Consider the following 25,603-nt stretch of genomic DNA (forward strand, 5'->3'; position numbering starts at 1 on the left):
GGAAAGGGGGAAAGGGGAAAAGGGGGAAAGGGGAAGGGAAGGGAAGGGAAGGGAAGGGAAGGGAAGGGAAGGGAAGGGAAGGGAAGGGAAGGGAAGGGAAGGGAAGGGAAGGGAAGGGAAGGGAAGGGAAGGGAAGGGAAGGGAAGGGAAGGGAAGGGAAGGGAAGGGAAGGGAAGGGAAGGGAAGGGAAGGGAAGGGAAGGGAAGGGAAGGGAAGGGAAGGGAAGGGAAGGGAAGGGAAGGGAAGGGAAGGGAAGGGAAGGGAAGGGAAGGGAAGGGAAGGGAAGGGAAGGGGAGAAATGTGTATCATTGCGTCACTACCTGTTGGTTACTCTGGACCATATTATGGGGAGGAAGAGAAAGAAGTATCTTTAAATACCACCATCCCTACAGCACAAACTTCTGCAACTTCCAACTCCTTGAACTATATTAAGTGTTAAATCTCTACTATTTAGTAAATTAATTTTTTTACTAAATTAGTATTAATATTAGTAAATAGTAAGTAAATAGTATATCTCTACTAGAGGCATGTCATCAGTTCAGGGTGCTCTATAAGGTAGAATTTAAACAGGTTTATTCTTCTGTGCATGTTTTAGAATTTCTGTTTCCAAATGAAGTTCTGTAGGTGTTAGAAATTGTGGTTATTTAAGAAAGTTTCCTATGAACATAGGAGTGAAAGATAATGTAAGTTGAAATACAGTGTCATTTCTCTGTTTTGACGTTGATGAAGAAAGTACAATTTTTCATACATCTTTTAAAAAATGTCTTTAATTCTGACCTCTCTTTAAACTTTCTCCCTCTTAGCCAGTTTTGGGTTAAGGTTGTTGCAATAATTTGGGACCTTCTCTAAGGCACACAGGATTTCTCAGTAGCAGTGGAGAAAGAGTAGAGCCACCAGACCCTTTCTCAATACATGCTCTCTTACTTCAGCTGAAGATTTTTAGCAGTGAAGAGCAGCTCTGGCATAAGTTTTCCCCCAAGAGACAGGGAAAATAAAAAGGAGATAGGGCTTTTTTTAATTCTCAGAGAGCTGAGTGGAATAGCTGTTACACAGTTCTCTTCTCACCCATCAGTGTGGGAAAGCCAGATCTTTACTTAACCATTCCCTCTGACACATAAACACCCCTTCTTACATAATATACATATATAACAATAATGGACTGTTTAATTTAAAACTAATTGAGTCTTGTCCTCTGTTTAGCCCTGGGGACTATTAAATGAAAAAAACTGGCCTGACCTTTTTTCAATACCTGGTTTTTTGTTTGCAACAACAATAGGAAAAGATTTATATTAGTTCGGAAACACTCCATGATCACGTGTGGAATAGCTCTGGCATCAACCTATTCCTTATTTGATCACCCATTTTTGGCCACCCCTTCGAGAAGTGTGGAACAGGATTAGTTTCCCTGACTATAAATGTCTACACTGTAGCCACCTACATGAGAGCTAGTCATCTGGACTCCCTGTGCAGTGGGAGGAAAGAAACAGCAACTTGTAAAATGCAGTCTTGCTTATTTTAGACATCTCTTTCAGAATGAGATGAATCACTCTCTGTATGCATTTATATTTCTTCATTTGCTAGAAGAGCTATGAGATCTCAAAGACAACTATGCTGTAGATTTCTGAAGATGAAGTGAATCCCATCCATCCATTATTGTGACAGAGTCCTTTATACAGCAGTTTATGCTATAATATTTTTATTTCCTTCTGATGCAATGTTTTAAAGTGTTTCTAAAGTTTATTAATTGTAAATATTTTTGATGCCATGTTTAAATGTAGTTAACATACTGAAATGTTGTGCAAACTGTATGAGGAAATCAGTGTTCCCTTCTTCACTTTGTAGAATTATAATCCTTCAGCTAGGCAAAGATAGCTTAAGCAATACAACCGACAAGGATATATGCAATTATCTCAATATAAAGAGCTCATGTCTTTTATTCTAGACCAAGAATGGAAACAATAATCATCCATTAAAATAAGGCATTATTATATTAGGAAAACTGTAGTCATTCTATGAAATTTACTGGGTATTTATTACATATAATTATAACTCTGTTATTATATATTTATTTAGTATGCATACTAAAGCTACCAAATTCTCCTGGTGTTACATACTTGTGTTGGTCAGGCCTTAAGAGAAATATATTTTAACAGCACCCTTGAAAATTTCATACCCCTAAACTTGCCTAACTTTTGATGTCAACAATGTAGAGATCCTTCCCCAGATGAGCAGACTTTCCTTGCAGAGACTGGAGGGTGACGCATATTAACATTTTAATGAACAACTCATCTGATCTATTTTTCACAAGAAAAACTGAATCACACATTGAAAATGTCTGTTTCTTTTCATGGGCTGTAGTCTTACAAAAACTAAGAGTGGTGTACATTTCTTTCATATATATGTCTGATTGTTGGCAAATGAATTCCACCTCACTGTTTTCCACTGTCCTGGTCTTTTTGACCTTGTTACTGTTCACAAAAAATGACTACAGTGGGAGTACTCACACACATGTACCCATATAATTATTTTAGAGGGACAGCTTCTGGCATGATTTTAACATATGCCACACAGCAACCTTCCAAAGAGATGAGAACCAAGTACTGTTCTCCAAAGGCAGTTTGAATGCAGCAATGTTATTTTGAAGCCTAAGGGGTTTTAAGCCTCATGTATGTGAGCCATGTGAAACCTGCATCTCTGAGGCTAGAGAACTCTGTCTCCAGGTACTTAGTCAACGAGGCTACTGTGCTATCAGTGCACAGGTTGAAGAGCTGCTTTCAGTCAATTTCAGTATCTAATCACTTCTCCTCCGAAGATGGAAGTTACTGGGTGCCAATGTGCTCACTGCAAAGGAATAAGCACATGTTTTCAATGTAGAGGTTATGACCTGTGACAAGCTTTTCATTTATGGCATTCATAAATGCTTTTTATGAAACATGATGAAATGCATTATTAGATTTTAACATGTTTCAAAAATATCATTATGCCTGAGACTGACCTAACAGCTATGATTACTTCTTTTATTGATTGTATTTTTTTAAAAAAATAGAAAACTTCTTTGTGGTAACATTGTTCTGCTCCAGCTTTCTAAAGCAGCCTGAGAAGACCTGCTCAAGCATGCATTGATTGTCATCTGTTCTTACAAAACATAAAATTTCTGTAAACTTCTGTTTCCACTTTTCACATTTAGAGTTGTATAGGGGTCTACCACAGAGTAAGCCCTGCCCCACACCTATACCTGACTTTATACCTCAACAACTAAACACAGGCCTACAGACTTCCTGGCAAGTAGCTCTAATATTATGCCCATCTTTGATGGTACAACTGCTGAGATCTCCAGTAGGTGAGTTTTTCAATATGAAGGTTCAAATTATGAATATATCTGGAAATTACATCTGCTGAGGTGAAACATTAAATGTTAGAAAATGCATGACTGCGCACTTTTTGACAAAATGGAAATAAAGTAGAGCGGTCTGCACTCTCTAGTTTTGCTAGGACAACTGGGCTTGTTAATTCATCCACGTTTAATGCCCAAAAAAAGCAGTTGCAAATTTTTATAGCTTCCAGAACTCATTACAGAAAAAGTTAGCTGCCCTAATTGTGCATAATTAGTGGTGTAGCTCTACTGTAGTATTAACTTGGAGTGGAAAGCAGAATTTGCTGGTTAATCTCTTTTTCCAAAAGCTACTGACATTATTGTAAACTCTTCACATGGACATTAAGTTACTAAACCAGAAAATTCTTGTACTGGTAAGGATGTCCCTGTGTAGGGTAAGTCCTCCCTCAGCACGGCTTAGATGTCCATCTACAGGACATAGCATGTACAGAACTTTGAAATAAAACCCAACATTTGTCAAACATCACACTTATGTCAATTAATTTCTTCAGCAATCCTGTGTATGCTCCAAATTTTCTAATAGCTCCAGGGATACAACCTTCATCTCTCTGATAAATAAGGTTTTTATTACTTTTTCAGACTGGGAAGCAGAAGACATTCTAATACTACAAAATTTTCCCATAAATAGTGCAGTCCAAGAGCTTAACAATGCCAAGACGGAGACCTGTTTCTTAGGTGATACAAAAAGGAAAGGACACAATGTCCAAAATGCACCTTCTGCTCAAACGTGCATTCAGAATTGTTCTTGTTTGGAGAAGGTTCAAATAGAACCCATCCAACCAGTTGAACCACTGTGAACCATTCAACCATGAAGAACACTTGTTCTGATAGCAGTTATCATAAATTATGTCATGATAAAAGGACATCTAATAGCTTAGCCCAAAATTGGCACATCAAGATCCTACCAGGCAGTTTTGTGACATAACCATCAGTTTGCAAGAGGAATAAAGAGAAAAAGGAGAGGGGAGAACACAAGGCAAATATTTTTCCTCTATTATTCTTCAAGATTTACTATAAAGCAGTTTCAGGTATGAGGTACTAAACACATGTTCTTCTTGTATCAAACTCTCTTCGAGAGTATTTCATGCCAGTTTGTCTCACAATGCAATCACATTCGTGGTCTTGCATGGTCTACACTAGACTAAAGGCAGGACAGTCTACTTCTTAGAATAAATAACTCTAGTTTTCTGAATGAAAAGCTTTGATGGCAAAAGGAAATTTTCTTTAAGGACAGTATCTAAGCCTGATGAGGATTTCTGCTGTGTCAGTTAGAATATCAGATTTAAAAGCAGACCAAGCCAAGACTGTGACAGCTTTTCCATTAAAAAAAATATATCTCAAATTACTCATTGCTTTCTGAAATAGTTTGGGTATAATGCTCAGAGCTGTCATTTTGCTTAGGTTTCAGTAAAGAGACTACCTTTAATTGTGTTTCAAATTAGGGAAAGCTGAAGGAAAAAAACCAAAACAACACACCAGAACCTATACAGAAATACATTTTCATTACTGGTCAAGGGTCTCTGAGAAATATCAATATCCTGAAGCAGGGGGTGTAGTCTTGAGTAAAGAAAAATTTAGAAAACTATTTTTAGAAAAACTGATGTGAATGTAATTGAGTTATATAGTGTTCAGAATTATATTTTGGGAATTATTTTGGGAATTATTTGGGTTTTATCACCTTTTGACACAAGCTCGATCTCTGTGTGTATGTGCAGTTAAATTAGCTAATGGGAATATCTCCAAGGGATGAATTAAATGGAATCAAAACCAGGAAGTAAAAACATCCCTCTTTGCTGCTCATGTTCTTTGCTCTTGGAAAATGCAGGTAGAAATAGCATTAACTTGTATTCTGAAGGCTATAAATCAGCAGAAGGTGAAATTATGATGTAATATTCATGAACATATGTTGAGGACCCAGCTCTTTTTGCTATGTGTATTATCACAAGCAAACTCCTATATAAGACACACAACTTTTCATTCAAGCCCTCATTCAACACGATTGCATCTTTGATTAATTCATGAGCATCCTAGTTAAAAGTCTATCTGGAGACTGTTACAAAACAGGCCAATATAGTTTGAAGGGGAGCAAATATTTGAGTTAGAGAATCTAAGTCAAAATTGTAGGAACTGTACACAGTACCCTGCTGCAATTGAGCATGCAACTTCCCTCCTACTGAACTCATAGACTCATAGAGTGGCCTATTTTGGAAAGGACCTTACTGATCATCTCTTTCCAACCACCCTGTCATGGGCAGGGACACTAGACCAGGTTGCTCAAAGTCCCATTCAACCTGGAATTGAACAATTCCAAGGAGGCAGCATTCACAAACTCTCTGGACAACATGTTCCAGTGTCTCACCACACACAGAGGAAAGAATTCCTTCCTGAAGTCTAATCTACACTCCTTCAGTTTCAGTCCATACTACCTTGTCCTATTTCTACACATCCTTGTAAAAAGTCTCTCTCTGGCTTTGTTGCAGGCCCCCTTTAGGCACTGGAGTGTGCCGTAAAATCTCCTTGGAGCCTTCTCATTTCTAAGCTGTCTCTCACCCTTTTTTTCACAGGAGAGGTGTTCTAGCCCTCTCTTCATCTTGGTGGCCCTCCTCAGGACTTACTTTATGTCCTTCTTGTACCGAGGACTCCAGACCTGGAGGTAGCACTCCAGGTGGGGGTCTTACCAGAATAGAGGACAAGGGGAGAATCATCTCTCTTAAGCTTCCGGTCATGAAGATTTCGACGAAGCCCCGTATATGGTTAGCTTGTTTTGCTGTTTCCCACCCATTAGAACAGAATTTCATGAAGATGAGGAACTTAACAGCTCTCACTCCCCAATTAAGTTTATTGGAATAGAAAGATAAGTCTCCAAATGCTGAAATGCTATCTTGAAGCTAGAACAACAATGCAAATCCTATTGCCCTAAAAGAAATAAAGTCGGAAACAAGATCCTACAGGTTCAGCTTGCATAAACCTGCCTCGAGCCTTTCATACATTTATGTTCTATGGGAAAATCCTTCTGAGCATGGACAGGTGATTATCTGTCTTGGCACAGACACAGTCTTGGTAATTAAATTTCTAACCAAACATCCTTCCGTTCCCCACTCCCTCAAAGACAGTTGCTCTACTCTTCTTTTCTGGAGCTCAGAATTCTTTTCTGTTGCCAAAAACCTGAAAGTGTTCCCAACGTCAGAAATCAGTGACGAAAAAGAAGACAGAGGCTCCTTTTAGGAACAGATCCTTTTAGATCCCAGTCATTTAACCCAAAGTAATGTATGATCTTGAGACGTGAGTTGGTCCCCCTGAAATACATGTGTATTTGTTGTAGGCAAAGTTATGACCTTGCCTATAACTTTTTTTATTATTACTATTTCTTATTTTGTCACTCCTCCTTAATAAGTCCTATATAAATGGAATCACTCTGTTTTTCAAGCAGAGTCATAGGAAATAAAATCACAGAGTGTACATGCTACGTCTGGAATAAGATGAAACTCACACATGAAATTCAGACTGAAGATAAAAGATTTGGAAGAAAATATGTGGATATTTCTGCCAAAACTCTTCTAAATAGAAAATGATGGGAACTATTCATCTGTTAAATATCCCAGTCTCAATCCTCAGTATTGACAAATAGAAGTACATCATAGAGTGACTGACACCTGAGCAGGCTGTGAATATTTTCAGAGACCAATGTGAGATCTTCAGAAGAATGTGAGATTCTTCATGCAGGAAGATCCATTTTTAAAGTGCCCTCACCCTAGCTTCAGTCACTGCAGTGACTATGAAGCACACTGAGCTCTGAGATAGTTTATGAAGATATTTACAGATTCCCACATAAAACCAGTGTTGCAAGTTTGTAAAAGAGATTTTTCATTTCTTTATTTCTAATGCACCCAGTATGATAGAAGCAAGTTGTCTTGCTCTCATTTGGGATCACTTCAAATACACATATAGAAATTTCATTTAAAAAACCTCCTTCAAAGTGGAAGGATCTGTCTTCCTATTTCAGTACTAATTGAAAAATGTTATGATCATCCCATAAAATCTGAATTACAAAGAGAATTTGGCCAGATCAGTCTTTTGTCTTATAACACACCCAAAATATACACAAATGCCTCAGGCTTGCGCACACTCTGGTCTGGTTTATTGTTGTAATTAAGCACTAGACATGTCTACAGTTTTTTATTACTTATTTTTCTATTGAAGTTTTTCAAAAACAAGCAGTAATAAACTTTGGTTTGCAGTTTCAGATATCACCAGTCTCAATATCAATATCAAGCAACATCATAACGCCACAGAGATGAGTTTAAAGAAAAGTGCAGACAGTATCTAGAGGCTCTCCTGGAGCTGGAAAATATGGAAGACATAAAATACAACATCCATGCACTTAGCTGACAGTGGCTAATTTTCTGTCTGGAAAATAGCTGCAGCAGAACTTACAAATGGAAATAAAGATAATTAAATTAACTAGGCACTCTAAGAGAGTTCTGACCAGTTTCACAGGGATTGTTTCCAATTCTCACAAGGTATGGAGAAGCTATAAATGCAAGATAGTAGTTTTCTAATTAAAGTGTGTGCCCATATAAGCTTAAAATGTATCCAACTCCTTTCAATTATTATTCAGCAATATTTAATTGAAAGAACTAATCAAGAATTTTATTTTTTCAGTGTGATGGCACAGCTGAGCTCCTACTTATAATGCCCGAAACACACTGCCTTGGGAGGGATCTCTAAGCCTTATTTTAATACCGTAAAAGCACTCTGATATGCATTTGAACTGAGCATTTCATATATAGAATGATACAGAAACCTTTAATTGGAAGTGCAGTATAGGAACAACTGCCTTGGGTTTTACAAATGCCAGTCTAATCTTGTATCCTTTTTGATGCTGTGACCCAGAGGGAATGCCTACCAGACCTGAATATGGTGCACGTACTGGATCGTGCTCCACACACCATGCTCCCCAGCTCCAGTTTAAAAGACTGCTGATTCAGAACTCCTTGTCCTCATGATTAATAGCTTCTGATAGATTTTTTCCTATGTTTTCTCTAACTGGTTTATGAAAGCATGGAATCTGTCAACACTTAAAGTGTCTTACTGCACCAAACTTCACAGATTAACCACGTTATATGGACAACTACATCCTATTCTTGTTTTGAAAGGTGGTTTTTCGGCATCTGGTTGACAGTCATGATTTTCTAAACACATATATCTTCCTTCAAATATATTTTTCCAAAGTCAAATGCTGCAAGACAATATATGTATAGGATTTCTTGCTTACTTTCCTGCTGTTTTCTGTATTTTCATTTCTCTTTACCATTTTGGGGACAGTGGGGCAGGTAATTAGATATATAGGGAATTTTCAAAGAATATGTCCACCATGGATTTCTACTAGAGATGTTTTGTGTGTGTGTGATTATTTCTTCTCTGAACATTTCTATTTGTGTAGGCTTCTTCTTTGCTTTTGATTGCCATTGAACACTGAGCTGAAGTTCTAAATGAGCTGTCAACAATGTCCTCAAAATAGTTCTTTTGTAAGTGACATTAGTTAACACAAAGATTTTCATTATATATAGCTTCTCAAGACTGTTTCCTTTAACACATTACATTCTATTTATCAGCATGTAGTTTCATTTGCCACTTTATAGCACAGCCACTCATTATGGAACTTTACTGTGACTCTTTGAATCACATATCATCCTATTCACCGTGTTCTCAAATTATTCTTGACTATGTTAAAATGGCACAACATTCATCCTATCTTTTTGTGGACTATACTGAGAAAATGCATCTAAATGGAAAAATCACAGTTTCTTTCCTGTAACTCCTGAATTTAATATATCATAAGTCGACAAGAAGATCTCTTTCCATAACACTATGGTTTCCTTAAAAGATTTTGGAGAGGAACGGTGCAAAAAGTATTGTTTCAAATCCAAATAAATATTATTTATGCCAACCAGTTTGCATCATCAACAGTTTCTTCAAAGAATTCTGATCTAATTATTAAATATGATTTACTACAAAAGGAAGTAGTAGTTATTTGTCATCATATAATAGTATAATTTTCTTAGGTTTTAGCATGATTTTGTTCTGTTTAGTTGATAAAGTCTGTAGGTCCTTCCACTACTCCTGAAATGTTTTTAAAATCAGTGGTGTGTTAACCATCTTCTAATTCATTGGTAACAGAGCATTCAGTGTAAGAATTATTTAAATATCACAGTTGGCAGTTCAGCAATTTTACAAGTGAGTCCTTTTAGAATTCTACAGAGAATACCATCTGCCTTAAGTAATTAGTGTTCATTATATTGATTTATTTTAGAATGTCTTCAAATGTCCTTTTATGTGAGACAGTCCCACAGTGTAATCTAGAAGGCTAATTGGGCTGATTCATTAAAATACATTGTATATAGCTGAAAGTAAAATCCCGTGAAGTTCCTAGGAACAATGGGTGCAAACCACATGCATAGAATGAGTGACTGCATCTTGGAAAGTTACTTATTAAAGGGTTGTAGTGATGATCCTGTGGAAAAGCAATAGAACCTCACTTGAATGTCAAAGACGTTGATAAATTAGCTACTAATTCTAAAAGTGAGAAAGTAGGAGCTAAGACAAAAATCAGCAGTTCCTAAGGAGGAACTAGATTCAAAATAGGATCTATACACTTTTACCTTATGTAGAACATTAATAACACATTACTAGAGTACACTACTGTTGTCAGCTGTTTTGTCTAAGCTCCAAAATATTGGAAAAAATACAGAGGAAAGTCAGAAAAATAATCAGAAAACTGGAAGAGACTAATGAACTTAACAGATACTTCAACATGCTTGAAAATCATATTGTTTATTCCCCAAAAATCCTATGCTGAAAGAATGACAAAAGAGAATGTGGGGGGAATATGGATACATGTTGATTTCAAAAATTCTACAAGTCCTTAAATAAATGTGTAAGTAAGTAACTCAGCTGACAGTGTGGGTAAGCACAAAATGACCCTAAATTGCTGCTGACAAACTGATACCTGAATGACTGAATCATTTTCTTTGGTAGAGATGCATTTCTTTTCAGATCATTTGTCTTTCATGTACTATTGAATGTAAGATATGTCTCAGTGACAGATTGACTGAAACAAGACAGAGAGAAACATCATTAAGCATTTAAATAATTTTCTGGGTAATTTTTGAGGACATATCTTGAAGAGACCAGGCTGTCTTTGAAGTTAAAAAACCTACCATCATGAAGCAGTTGAGTCAAATGTTTATTTTGATAGCTTGATTTATTTAACCACTTTTTTCTTGGAAAGACTAGTGCAACCAAACCCGATGATACAGCTATGGGTCCTCAGTTTGATTGCACAAGTATAGAAAACACTCTGCAGAGTAACAGAAGAAAGCTCGTTCAGCACTTACATGGAGGAAGTCCTGTTGATACCTCATGTTATGTTACAACTCTTGCCAGAAAAACATATTTTTGCTTGCACATTAGGTCTTACACAATAAATGAATCAGAGGATTTTATAGAAAAATGTAGAAGTATATGAGTGTGATATGCACTTCATCAACAACATGAGAACAAAATCATAGCTGTGATTACTGTCAGGCTAATGCATGAATTTTCCAAATTGCAGCTGAGTAGAAATAAGGAAATGAGTTTCAGTCATGTGTATTTGAAAGTCAAAGCTTCCCTACATTTAGAGCATTCAAATATGGACATAATAAGTCTGGGGTGGTGTTTTGGCTCTCAAATTGTTAAATGAAAACCTGGATGTATGCAGTGAATGGTTAATTCAGTTATATCAGAACCTATCCTCACTTACAGTTGTGCAACTTTAGGTGCTGTGTTCCCCAGTCCTCCTTTCTTCAAGGTTGTAATTAACTGCCTACTGAATGTAACCACATGTCATGAGAGCAATCGATCTTCTGGCAAGATGTCAGTGCAACATATTCTGCTTCATTCATTGATGAAGCACAGTAGGGAGGTCAAGACCTGCCAGCAAAACTGGCTGTGGTGGCTGCCTCTCATGTGATTAGGACAGAAGCACTTCAGAAATGAATGGACAGACAGAAAATGGACTACCTGACAGTTTGAAGAGGTTTTCTCACAGCACTGATGGAACTTACAAGCCAACAAAGCTAGCTAGGAAAGAAATCTCAACCAAAGGATATTATCTCTCACCTCTGATGGAGTCTACTAGGAAAATGGGTGAAGTCGATTTACTTTTCACATAGACCATAAAAATCTCAAAGTCCTTACAGTGTACACCCTTCCTCCTGCTTTATAAACAGTGAGCCACTCTTGGCACATATGAATTTGACAGGGGACCTCAAGTTAGTGTTCATGCAGGGCTTCGTGCACAGCACAGCAGCACAGGGCTCTCTGTACAGCTATTTTACTCATGTCCTTCCCTTCTACTCTTTCCTTCATAGTCCTTTGCCAGCCTCTTTAGCAAACAGACTTGTATTGCAGAGACAAGCCTCTGACAGAAGCCAAGCTCACACAAAGACCCTAAACTCCACCCAGCATGGGTAACTTCACAGCCTGTCATGTCAATCTAGCTTGTACCAGAGTCTCAGAAAGATATGGAACCTGCCCTGTACAGAACAATTCCAAATACCTGTTATTGTACAGGAAGAACATGCACTAACAGCCTTCTTGTTTAGAGTATTTCAGCTTTGCTAAAAAACATGCTCTCAACAAACATGTTCCTCATCGGGAGAGTGTCTGAAACTCAAGCTTTACCCATAGGAATACTTGTAATGCCAGACTGAGAGGTCTGACAAGTCCTTTCACCCCATTTCTAACCTCCATGATGTCTAAAAAATTGTGTACTATTAATAGCAGGTCTTCCAGTTATTTCTGTCAGGTAGTGTACAGGACCGACAAGTTGTACCTGTGTCAGAGCATAGTGCAATGTTACATTTGTGCGCCTAGAATTTCTTTTGTGCTTCCTACAGAGTATGTCAGCATGGGATGTTTGGATCCTGATATTTACAAGTTCATGGAAGAAAAGGAAAGGAAAAAGTCTTCAGAGGACTTCATCATTTCATACATAGCAACAAAACTCCCAGTTTTAGCATCTCTGACAGATGGAAGATATTTCATGGTAGGGTTTAGGGGTATATGGGGCTTTTTTATTCAACATAGTTTACTTTGTTTCAAAAGTCTCTCGAACAGAACTCCTATGTCAGTATCTGTGGTGTGCACAGCATGAGAAACATACAAACAAACAAAAAATGTCCAGCATTTGTAAAATACACAGTGGAGAAAGTCAGCAAAACAGTAAATGTACTGGTGGAGACAGACATTCACTTTAAAGGAAATGGGGGATTAATATGAAGATAAATGTAATCATACCCATAAAGCAATCACCTGTTCTTGTAAAATTCACCTTTTTGAATTTTACAGTGAATTTTAAAGTGAAAAGCCTAATAATTTCCCTGAGTTTGTGACAAGGTCATAGTGGCTCATGGTGCCATTATAGCTCACTGATCACTTAGTCTTACAGGCCTGCCAGACAGCCTGTGGTCTCAAGGGCCCTTGGAACTAAAATGTCTCTCTAATTTCAGGGCATATCAGCAGTCTTCCAACAGTTCTTCACTAGGATAATGACTCATTTAAACCACAAGCATACATAGACTCCTATTCATAACACTCAGAGGTATCTTAAAAATCTGAATTCTCAGCTGATAACCTTATAAAAATCTGCCCTTTTAGTAAAAAAAATCCCCAACATTTTACTTTGATGGAAAAAAAATTTGGGAGGGCATGACAAACATATTTTTTACTGTAATCTCTTTGGTCTAGTGATCTGTTTTTTATATGGTTGTTTGATATTCCGTAATTGGTTAGAATACAGCATTATTGAGTGAGATTTTTAATATAATTATTTATCAGCAAAGGACACCTAAAGACATGTGTCAGCACAGTCAAACAGCAAATCAGTGGAGCTTTGAACAATGATGAATATCAGTTGCTCAATCCCTCAAGAAAGTAATTCAAATGAGAAAAGGAAAATTTTCAACGATACGATAATATGGCTTCTTCTTAAAAACATGTTCAAAAATCATAAGTTTATTTTTTTCAGACATCTTGAAATGGGACATTGACTCTCTTCTGTTTAAGTTGTCTCAATTCCCTCAGAAGTCTTGTGTGTATCCATGGGAAGAGCAAAGGACTTCAAGGTGTTGGTGGCAGAGAGGCTGGACATGCCCCAGCCATGGGCACTGCCAGCCCAGAGAGCCACACGTGTCCTGGGCTGCACCCAGAGCAGGGTGGGCAGCAGGGCAGGGAGGGGATTCTGCCCCTCTGCTCTGCTCTGCTGAGATCCCACCTGGAGCACTGCATCCAGTTCTGGAGTCCTCAGCACAGTGAGGATGTAGAATTGCAAGTTCAGAGGAGGCCACCAAGTTGACTAGAGGGAAGAAATATCTGTCCTATGAAGAAAGGCTGAGAGAACTAGGTTTGTTCAGCCTGGAAAGGAGAAGGCTTCAGGGTTACCTAATTGCAGCCTTTGAGTACCTAAAGGGAGCCTACAAGAAAGATGGAGAGGGACTTTTTACAGGGACGTGTAATGAAAGGACAAGTATTCAGACTGAGAGAGAGGGAAATTAGATTAGATATTAGGAATTTCTTTACTGTGAAGGTGGGGAGGCACTGGAAAAGGCTGCCCAGAGATGCCAGATTCTAGGTGCTCCATCCCTAGAAATTGTTGGATGGAGCTCTGAGCAACCTGGTCTAGTGTAAGGTGTACCTGTCCATAGTAGGGAGGTTGAAACTATATGATCCTTTTCTATAATCCTAAGATTCTGTGAGGATCCTTGACACCCTTCAGTAACTGAGACTATTATGGTAGCTCCAGAAGAGTTAGAAAATATTAAGATGTAATTGAAGTAATTGTGGAAATTAATTAAAAAAATCAGAGCAGCGTGATTTTATTTATTTTACTTTTGCTGATCCTGGACTTTTTAATAATATGCCATTTGATTTGGGATAGTCATTGAATTATCTTTTGAAAATTATATTGGAAAGTTGTATCTGTAGTTACAGAATTATCACAAGAAGACTAGAATTCTGGTGTTTGAGCCCATTCTGAGCTCACACTGTGCTATCAACAGTGGGGAGACAAGTTTTACATGGGACAGAGAGTAAGCAGTAAGGATGTTCACTGTTAAGATGTATATAAAATTCACTTCAACAATAAGTGAGTCTCACTACAACAAACTGCAAGCCATTCTGTGTGAAAAGGATACTCCCCACTCAAACTGAAGCTCTTCTACTGCAGAGGGAATAAAGATCCATTGGACAAGAAAGCAAGCTGGCATTCCTGTGTAGGAAGGACTACTGCTGTCCCTGGCAAGTGTGAACTCTACCTTCCTTGGATACCCAAAATAATTTCTGCTTTTTTTTCAGTGATTGTTCAACATGAAATCAATCTGTCCTGAGGAAAGCCTGGGCCCCATGATTTAGCTCCCTGCCCTATTTATGGACTGGAACATGATGCTGCATTCCTGAAGCAATAGGCTTGGAAGATCAGGTTAAGTACCCTGCTCTATCAAGTTCTGATCATCTATCAGGCTGTCAGGTTCTGATCCCTGGAGGATGGAGGAATGCCAGAGATCACTAGTGAAGATTAAAACCCCTTGGTGACTCATGGGATTTAAGACATACTTTTGTTATCTTGGTTCACATGAGAGCACTCCAGGGATCTTTTGCACCTCTAGCCTGAGCAGAACATCATCACTAGGAGCTTACTCCATCTACACAGTACTGATATTGCATGCAAGTCTTGGATTCCCCTGTACCATCAGGCATGAAAGAAAAGTATTGCAATGCTGAAAAGGAAGGCAACCTCAGTCACATTTTAAAATTAATGTCTCTATGACCACAAAACAGTGGGCTAATTAAGAGATTATGGTGTCTTAATAGACAAAAAATTTCTTATGGTAATAGATATCTCTCTACAACTGTGTATATCTTCACTTTTTTAAGCAATGGAATGTTTGTGAAGACTTGAATTTTGATATCCAAATCTGCAAGAGATTAAGTTCTCAAAATGACACACCCACTGCAAAATACCATGGTTTCAGTTAAAAACGGAACAAATCCAAAGCTGTAGCTACCAATAAGTAATGAGACAGCAAAACTTTGCAACTGCAAACTTCAGTAAACAGCTAACACCATATTAACCACTACAGCTTTCTAACCCAGGAAAGGTTATGAATATTCCATTGTTTTGGAGTGCTTTTGCTGACAAGGACAGTACCAGGAAAACAGGAACTTTTCTGCAGCCCTCTGGATTCTTTATTTTAGTGTTATCCATTTGGTAGACACTCAGCTCTATTTAGGTCAGTCAGTGCATGGAATAATTATGCTCTGAAAAGAAATATTCCTATCAGAAAGGGAAACTGCCCTATTTAACTATGGTTGAGAATAATTAAGCAACATCAGTGATAGGGAAAATTTCACAGCAGGCAATTGTAACAATGATAGGTCATGCTTGCACAGTGAAAGCTTTGACACAAAGCCTGTGTCCCTGTTAGCTCAATGGAGAGTTAGTCACTCTGTATTAGTAAGCACTTGACTGCACAATTTCCTAACAGAAGGTCCAGGACATGTCTGAACAATTTTTAAAATACTGAGAATTCTTTTTTCACACTGCAGAGCCTTGGTTCTTCCAGGAGGTGGGAAGGAACATGCAGTGCAAAGCTGTTCTGGTGTTTTACAGAAATACATATCGATATGGATATGTCTCTAATCTGTAAGTTTTCCAGCTCTGCTTTCCTTAAGAGTGTGTCGGGCTTCTCCTAAAAATCTTTATTTTTATGCCTCATAGCTCAACTTGAAAAATTCACTTCTGTGTTACAGTTGGAAAAGTCTCAGACTGAGCACAATTTTCACCTTCATATTTAAACCAAATATTAAAACAACTTTAAAAAAAAAACAACCTATGACAAACATATTAAAGTGCTGCACTGAATTCAGAAAGGAAGTGTAGGATTCACACAGAAGGATAAACTAGATATTGAATGCCACAACCAGCACTCAGGCCTTGAATTAATTTCTTAGAGCAGATCATCTTCCTATGCAAATACTGTCTCATTTTTTACACATGTAGTAAGGTTGAAACAGAGACTGGTTGGGCTTTGATTCTCCATCTGTGCCTGGGAGAATCTGATCTTTGCAGCTCTGACTCCTCCTTGCTAAATACAAGTAGACACTGGACCACTCATTTTACTAGACCTAATGGTAAAGCAGATCTAGGTCCAGATCTTAGATCTTAGCAGATCTAAGTAGTTCTTACACAGATCCACAACAAGTTAACTAATAAGCCGAAGTTTTCCTGAAGTTTGGAAAAGTGTAGCAGAAAAATGGCTATAACTTACCTTTACTAATGATATTCCCCCCAAATTATATGCCATGAAATGTCTTTTCTACATGATTCTCTTCTCACTGCCTGTGCTAGAACCTGCAGAAAAGAAGAGGAAGGAAGAGGTGGTGGCTATGGCAGCACCATCCTCACAAAGGATCGCACCACACAAGCCTTCCTAGCTGGGTTGAGTCTATTTCTTTTGCAGTACCAGGGTAGAAAGGACATGGAAGAGGACAAATTTCCTTCATCTTATTATTCTACTACATACATACACCCCAGGGTTCCTGCATGCAATACAATACAGATGGGAACAGCATTCTTCAGTTTTGTCTCAAAAACAATCTCTACCATAGCATCCTTAGGCACTTCCTAATGACACATCCCTAATTAAACAGAGGTATCATGGTTGAAACACATGAACAAATGACAACATAACAACTGGGCTGGTCACATCATAATTATAACAAAAAATAAAGGGTTGAGAGCAAAATATTCTATTCTGGACATAGAAAAAATTCTTGAGCTTTAACCTTCTTAAACTATAAAGCTTCAGGTTTTCTGCTTCATCTTTCCGCAGGACATTTGCAATATGTTTCTCTCCATCAACTCTATGGCTTTCCAGATAAGTAAGTCCTCCATATCTGTGCAGTGTGATGTGCACAGTAAAGCTGGGTCTCTGAGGAAAAGACTTCAATTAGTACCTGAATTAATGTTTGGCAACTTTATTGCTTAATCTACATACTGCTTTTTAAAATAAACTAAATCAATAATTTTAATTAAAATGCATGTAGTACAGCAAAATTTAAAAAAATTGTCCCTGAAGCTTTCCAAGCAATCTTTTCACATGGTAACTGAAGACTTTTAACTTACCTCCAGGAAAATAAGATGATACTGACATTTAAGTTTATTTTGTACTTTTGCTGCAAATACAGAGTGATCATGCCTCAAATCTTTACATTTGAATAGGTACATATTTGACTACGCTGGTATCAGGGATAGTAGCAGTAGCCTCTGTTAGACTTTTTGGTAAGTGTGGTTATCTTCAGTATCCATCCAGGACACAAAATGAAAGGCATCAGAGCCCTTCCTGAATACTCAACACATTCTAAAGAATGAAAGCCTAACTCTATTTTCAATGGCTGGAATTATGATTATGTCATCCAAGTGGAGAAATTAGAGATGCTTCCAGAGAATGTAGCACTGCTTACTGATGCAAAAGTGGTACCTCAAAAAATTAAATTTCAATGACCATTTGAAAACAGGCTTTCCTTTTGATGTATAGATGTGACTCAAATTTGCATTAATTAGAATTATCACTGTGGTATAAAAAAATCCAATACACTTTTGTCTAGGAAACTACCTACTTGTAATATTGGGCATTAATAAATCAAATAATTGGAACTTTTAAAATTATACTGTTGGCACAATAAAACACTGTATTCAGTATATTTATACAGTTTGTAAAAAGAACTATTTCATGTTTTTTTCAGTCATCATTATCATAGAAAACACATTAGTTTGCTTATGTCTGATTATCTCCTTATAGCACAATTTCTGCCATGTTTCCATAGTTCTATCAGTACATCTTTATGGCTGAATGATAGAATTGTGTACTTTTTACTGCTCAACTTAGAAGACACAGGACAGAAAATTTATCCCAAGAGGCCCTGAAAAAAAGTCTAACATTAGGAAATTGTACCCATTTGGTCGCCATTATGGCAACATAACTCCTCACTGCATCTCCCTAGTGTCTCCCTAGAGACTCATACGGTGTTTTTCAGCCAAAAAATTACCCCAGATTAACAATGCTTCACCCACATTTCTCTCTAGTGGTGGAAGCTATGAGGAGAGATAACATAAAATGATTGCGTCAAGTCCAGACTGCAATTTACACAATGAGAAATCCCTTAGGTTTCATTATGGAGACTTTGCATGCCATCGTGGAGGCATTAAGAGACATGGTGTATGGAAAAGGAATTTTTCTCAACAGCTTTTTCTTTTAAGGCAAGTTACAACAGATACCTCAGGTGCTACATCCAAATTTCAACACTAATTCCCATGAAAGTTAACCACAGTGGAATTCCTGCAGTGGCAATTGCATTCATAGCGTTTAACCAAGATGTAAAATTGATACTGTAAAAAAAATTTGCTGAAGCTTTGGACTGTAGATTAGAGTGCTGTTTATCCTTGCTTGCTAAGCATATTTTATATATTTGTTCTTCTCTGTCCCCAGTCTGCAGCTACAAGATGAAATATGAGACAAAAGCAAAAATGTCGTTCTTGCAGTATTTCCGATTCTGATGTAACTCATAGAAAAATATCTTTAGATTGTGCTCCAAAGAATTAAAATCAGTTACAAGTTGCAGCATCTTAAGGAAGTTTCTAGCAACCCAAACATTTGGATGTTTAGTCATTACCTGAAGCCCAATGGTTATTAGTGCCTTCAGCTGCCAGAACAAGTAGAGGTTACCTTACATAAAGCTGGCTCATATGCCACACTGGTAGTAATTGAAAGGTCATCCAAAGAGGTTAAATTTATCTGTTTCTAGACACAGATAGTTATTTCTAAGTTAAAACACAATGGGCTGTAGTCCTATGAATCCACAGGCCCCAATCACTTGCACAGACTGAATAAAGCATTTGTAGCTTGTTTTAATGCACATAAATTTAGACAACAATATGATTTTTGTCTCCTCATAGTCCCTCATCAGATAGCAGACTACTCTGATTTTGTGCCTTTGTTCTGAAAAGAGGACAGAAAAGTGAGGGTAGAAGAATTTCTATCGGCCATCATAATTAACTTTCATAATTTGTGTTACATTTCTATCCCCACATCAGTGTCAAGTGATGGAATTTAAAGATGTCAGATAGAATTAGTCTAAGAGAGGCATGAAAAATGAAGCCTTGCTCAGAAAGGCATAATATAGTAGGGAAATTTAGAGTAGATTGGCAATTGCTTGGAAAAAGACTGTGATTTCTTTCCTGCAACATGTGCTTTGTCTGGCAACAAAATGTAACATATTTAGCAAAGTGTAGGGAATACAGTAGCAGGCCTCAAAGTATCTTAATATATAAATATATATTAAGAGAAAGAACTAATTTGAAGAAGGAGGCTTCTCTTTATTTTTTTCTTTTTCAGTGTGGAAGGGCTGATTTGCAAACTGCACTAACTACTGCAACCAAAAATGTTCTAGTCCCAGCCTTCTTGCTAAAACCTATTAAAGAGGCAGGTGCTAAGTAGGCTGTTGAAGCTGCTGAGTGCATGACAATTAGCAAGTAACAAAATTTCTCTTTGCTTTTCTACCTTTGTCTTATTTTTCATTGCGTCACTATTCCAGAATCACAACTCCTAATCTTCAGAACTTGTGACAAATGTTATTTGGGAATTCAATTAACGAACTAGTCGAGGACACTCCCGTGCCAGACAGCTGTTCCTCTGTCTGGGTTTCTGTGTCACAGCCACATCAACAGATTTAAAGTGTTGGCAAAGTGCCAGTTTCACATTTCAGCTTTTGCTGCTATGACTTTAGGTATGGTGGTATAGGAAAGAAAGATGTTGTGTAAAAATGTAACACAACATATCTTAAAACGTTATATCCAAGTAAGGTATAAAGAATTTCTGTTGAGTCTCTTTCTCTTTCCCCTCAAAATAGGTCGTTTAATATGGTTGCTTTTCTAGATTTTAATCTCTCAGGCTGCTGTCCTGCAAACACTCATGCATGTGATTAACTCTGACTACCGACATGCGTGAAGAGTTTGCAGGATGGAGGCTTTAATATGTTGTGACAATGTCATGGGGAAAGGATCTAAGTGGCAATATGTGAAGAGAGCTGTATAACTGAGGCCATCAAGAGCAGGCTGTGTTAACCCTGTACAGGGCAAGATTTTGCTGATGACTCCTACATCTCCCTATTCCAGTAGTTCATGTGTTTTGTTTCTGGAGATGATAGAATCACTATCAAGAAGCTCAAAGGAAAACAAAAGGAAGTGTATTATTATGCAAAATTTTTTGAGGATCTTTTTTTTCCCCTCAATGCCTTTGTATTACCAATTGACTTGGGATTTACCCTTAGGACTGTGTTCATGTTGCCTGCTTGTCCAGAATGGCAGGACTGAGACAATCCACTCTTTGGCATTCAGTGAGAATTGACATGCACATAGTGAAGACTGTACCTCCTACATTTATGCAGCACAGTGCTCTGCCCTCCTTCTCTGTCACGATCCCCTGTGACAGAAGCAGATGGTTTGCAAATTTGGGTGACTCTAATTATTTGCATGTGGACAGAAAACAAGAGAGAAGTCACACTACTGAGTTGTGCCCAATACTCAAAGAAGGCCTGCTTTAAAGCATTTCTTCCCAACCTTTGATAGTACAAGGGACTATAAAAGTCAGCTTGCTGCTGGAATTTAATCAAAATAATTCAATAAGAGCAAATAGAAAATAACTTCTAGAAGTATAAATAAAACAAATTTGTCTAGTTAAAATTGGACAACAAAAAACAAATTATCATAATTCTAGCAAGCCTCTTAAATCCTTGCTTCAACATACAGTGGGTGCCTGAAGATATCCTGTCATCATAATGCATTATCAAGTGCCTTACCTCCAGTTTTCTCTTCTGTCAACAATTCATCAACATCTAGAAATCAAAACTTCCTATGAAATTGCACATTTACCCCGGAAGTGTCCATCACAAAAGTATTGCTAATAAGGGACCATCAGGTGTCAAACTGTAAGCCATGGAGAACCAAGTGGTAACTTTATTGTACTCATAGTTCTGCACTGAAGATCCTGGGGTTTATAAAACAAGTTCTGGGACTGAGGGAATGGGAAAAAAGTGACGGCCCATGGCTTCCTATAGTGTGGATAGATTCTTCCCAAGAAAAAGCAAGTTCTCACTGATGCTTTTCTTGCTTTCAAAATATTTTTGTTCATTTGATTTTCAGCTAATAAAAGTGGGAAATTATAACACTGCAGCAGTTCTGCCAGTGGGGGAACAGGATTGTCTCTGAACATATACTCTATGGTGAGCCACTACCTCATAATGGAAGAGAGACTTTAGTCTCTCTAAATATTCTACATCCCTATTAAAACCAAAAAATGCTAGCCAAAACATTCAAAATTGTTGATAGAAGCTGACGATACAAGCTGAATTCTTTAAGAATTCAGACTAGAGCACCATAGTATATTTGTAATTTTTTCATATGGTTAGATATTTTGAACCTATATTCATACACAAGAAACAGAACACAAGGAAGAGGAAAAAGCATGTAAGAAATATTTTAATTGCTGCTTGAAAGATTGAAAGTAATTCACTGCATAACTCACAACCATAGTGTTCTAATGAACTCCAAAGACATCAGTCTTCTGTGATGTAAACTCATGTACGGTACGTCAAATATCTCCCAAGTGTGCCAGTCATAATGTGATCAAAAATAGAGGATACAGTTTGGCCTTGTGTATCTCAGGATATCTCATCTATGAAGAATCAAAAATCTGAACCTCAGTCTCATGGGTTTTATGTTTTACAGGACTGAGCTGTTGAATATGCTGAGTTGGAAGGGACTCACAGGAACCACCAGTCCAACTCCTGTCCTGCCAGGACATCCCAAAAAATAACACCAGGTACTTAAGAGTATGGTTCAAAAACCTCTTGAACTCTTTCAGGCTTGGTGCTGTGAACGGTTTCTTAGGAAGCATGTACCAGTGCCCAAACACCCTCCGGATGAAAAGTAAAGTTGTTGATAAGTGTTTCAGCAGGTCCTTTCAAATTGTTATTCTCCTACTAGACACCCAAAAGCTTCTATAATTCAACCAGGTTTTGAATTTCCCTAATTTCTTATTTTGAATTTCCTTAATATGTAATATGGTCTATGGCAGCAGGCACTATCCACAAAAGACAAAAAGTCTTTTCTTTGGCCACAGACAACACAGTTTGGTCAGATGAAGAGCTGTTGTTTGGTTATGGATTTTAACAGAATAGAATGGGTAATGTACTGTAGAAACACAAATAAATGCAAAATCTGTGATGTAAAAAAATTCACTGAATTTAATTTCAGAAACTCTCTATATATTCTGTTTCATATTTAAAAGATTGGTCCTTCTGAACTCTTTCAATTTATTTTTTTCTAAGTTTGTTTGCAAACCTTGGGTATTTGTCCAAAGATGGCATTCAAAGTCAGATGCCCAAGAGACATTTTACATGATGCAGTCTAGAATGAAGTTACGGGTACTGAACAAGTTGGAACGTTTACCTGACCCAACACAGCTCAGATAACATGTGTCTGAGAAGACAGAGTTGCATTAGTACAGTGCTGCTGGAGATAATTTACCTAATTCCTCTCAGCTGATTAATTAGGGTGTAGTGCTGTGCTGACACAGAAATTCTGCATCCAGTTCTGGAGTTAGCTTAGAAACTTCTGCCTGTTGCTGAGCTGGAAGGTGAACACTGTGCAATATAACTTCTAGAGAACACTAGAGTATTCTTCACTGTCCTATTCCCAAGTTATGATTCATCATAGCTCTTATCATGTGCTAAAGTCCTGATACAAGATGATCTTTTTTTTTTTTTTTTTTTTTATCACAGCTTTTTATCACTGAAACAGGGATTTTAAGAAGACATAAAAGATTAAACAGACTACCATTTTCATACCCTTCTAAACATTGCTTGCTCATATGGCCAGCAATAGTCTTCTAATAACAAAAGTAAAGGAAGTTAGAAGAAGATGCCTTTTCACATCCTCATGACGTTTACAAGGTATCCTTTTTGGCCTTCTTACACATTGCCCTTCCAGAAAGACACCCAGTGAACGTTTGTTTACACTATCTCTAATCAATCCTCTGTCAATATTTCACAGAATCACAGAATCACTAGGTTGGAAGAGAGGTTTAAAATCATCAAATCCAACCAAGCCCTAACACTTCAACTAAACCATAGCACTGAATGCCATATCCAGTCTTTTTCTAAACACATCCAGGGATGGTGACTCCACCACCTCCCCAGGCAGACCATTCCAGTACTTTATCACTCTCTCCATAAAAGACTTTTTGCTAACATCCAACCACTATTTCCCTTGTTGCAGCTCAAGACTGTGACCTCTGGTTCTGTCAGCTGCTGCCTGGAGAAAGAGACCAACCTGCACCTGACTGCAACCACCTTTCAGGAACTTGTAGAGAGTGATAAGGGCACCTCTGAACTTCCTTTTCTCCAGGCTAAACACCCCCAGCTACCTCAGTCGTTCCTCACAGGGTTTGTGTTCCAAGACTCTCACCAGCCTCATTGCTCTCCTCTTGACGCTTTCAAGCAACATATGCTTTCAGACAGCATAACTCATACTAAGCTAAAACATCCTGACTAAATAAAAAATAGAAACAAAACAACACAAACAAAACAAAACAAAACAAACAAACAAAACAAAAACCCAAATAAAATCTCCAAAAGCCCCAATATGTATCAAAAGTTTTTTGGGGTTAAATCTCTTGCATGTGTTTTTTAAACAGAATTTTACATCCTGAGCATCACACATGGAAGATTTTCCCCTAAAGAAGGTCAGACTCTGAAGACAACCATTCTCCTGTGGATTATCTCTCTGTAGTAAAACCTCCAGGGAATTTATCTTTGTCTTTCCTTGTGTTTCTAACATTAATTAAAGTTTTGCTAAAATGCTAGACAAATCTCCCTTGCACAGATATTTACACTCAAGCCACCATTAAAGAAGGCAACTCTAAAGCAACTACTCTGTTAATTTTGGTACACCTTGGATCATTCCCAGCACTGAGACTTGAAGTTGACTGGCTGAAATTCGCCAGCTGAAATTAGTCCATTTTTGAAGTCCCTCAACGTTCCAAATGTAATGATCACATCCCAACTGACTAATTCCCTTGCCATGTTCAGGAATTCTTTGGTACGGAGATAACTGACTTAGGTTAAAGGTGTGCCAAAATCTAATTATCTAACAGTAGGAACAATGGAGTTTCAGTACCTAGGACTGCTGTCTATCACTTTTTAACTTAACTGTATAGAGAAATCCAACAATCTACTTACTGAGAACACAAACTTCTGGATAGGTGTATTTACCCTGACTAGCAGAGCTGAGAATTCTGAACTGAGCTCTGTGGTGCAGCCACAGAACTGCTAACCAGCTGCTTCCTAAAACCACTCTAAGTTTCTGTTGTGTAGATAAGATATGCCCCCGTCTTGTTGCAAACACTGTACACTATCGGAAAGGAAATGGCAAAGACACTGTGGCATGAGTGGCCCCATGACATCCTGCAATCTGTACCCACAAACTTCACTTAAATGTGAAGGGCCAAGAGTTATGCTGCTTTACCTGACAGGAAAGACATTGGAAGTCCTTCTGCAGTAGATTATGTTAAGTACCCTTGATTCCAGACAAGATCAGGCTCTCTGCAGAGTTTTAGCCGCTTATGTATCCTGTGATCATACAAGAGTGGCACAGAAACAGAGTAGTCCTGTGGAGATTGCCAAACACTTCAAATAGCTGTACTTTGTTACACAGTGGTGCATAGTTAGCATTGTGAGCACCTAGATGAACTACCTAAGTGGTCTTTTTGCAAGACTGCCATACAACAAAGTTTGTAAAAATCAGTAATCATCTCTGACCTCTCTTTGGCCTAAAGGTTGGTAGTAATAAGCATGGGTTATTAAGTTATGCAGACTGTGCCATTATAAACCATGGCCAGCACCAGACACTGGAACGATGAGGTCTGAGAAACTCTGTTGCAGAAAGGGGGGAATAACTTCTCCAATAGGAAATTTAATTCCACTCTCAGGCAATTATCAGTTGACTCACATTCTAAAGGAACAATCTTTATATCTACCCTAAAAAACCTA

The 25,603-nt window shown here is 37.8% G+C and overlaps 1 long non-coding RNA gene across 2 annotated transcripts in view; it reads left to right on the forward strand.

Moving 5' to 3' along the window:
* The window catches only part of LOC134432210 (uncharacterized), a 60,845-nt gene extending 36,385 nt beyond the window's left edge, over positions 1-24,460 (forward strand). The window contains exons 4-5 of one of the 2 annotated variants that reach the window (XR_010031261.1): positions 22,281-22,374; positions 23,832-24,460. This is a non-coding gene — a long non-coding RNA (uncharacterized LOC134432210). Of the gene's footprint in view, positions 1-14,791; positions 14,917-22,280; positions 22,375-23,831 lie in introns of those variants that run through there. The other variant, XR_010031262.1, reaches the window with a different exon arrangement.
* Positions 24,461-25,603: the final 1,143 nt, after the last annotated feature.

This window comes from Melospiza melodia, chromosome Z, assembly GCF_035770615.1.
Source record: "Melospiza melodia melodia isolate bMelMel2 chromosome Z, bMelMel2.pri, whole genome shotgun sequence".
Classification (NCBI taxonomy): domain Eukaryota; kingdom Metazoa; phylum Chordata; class Aves; order Passeriformes; family Passerellidae; genus Melospiza; species Melospiza melodia.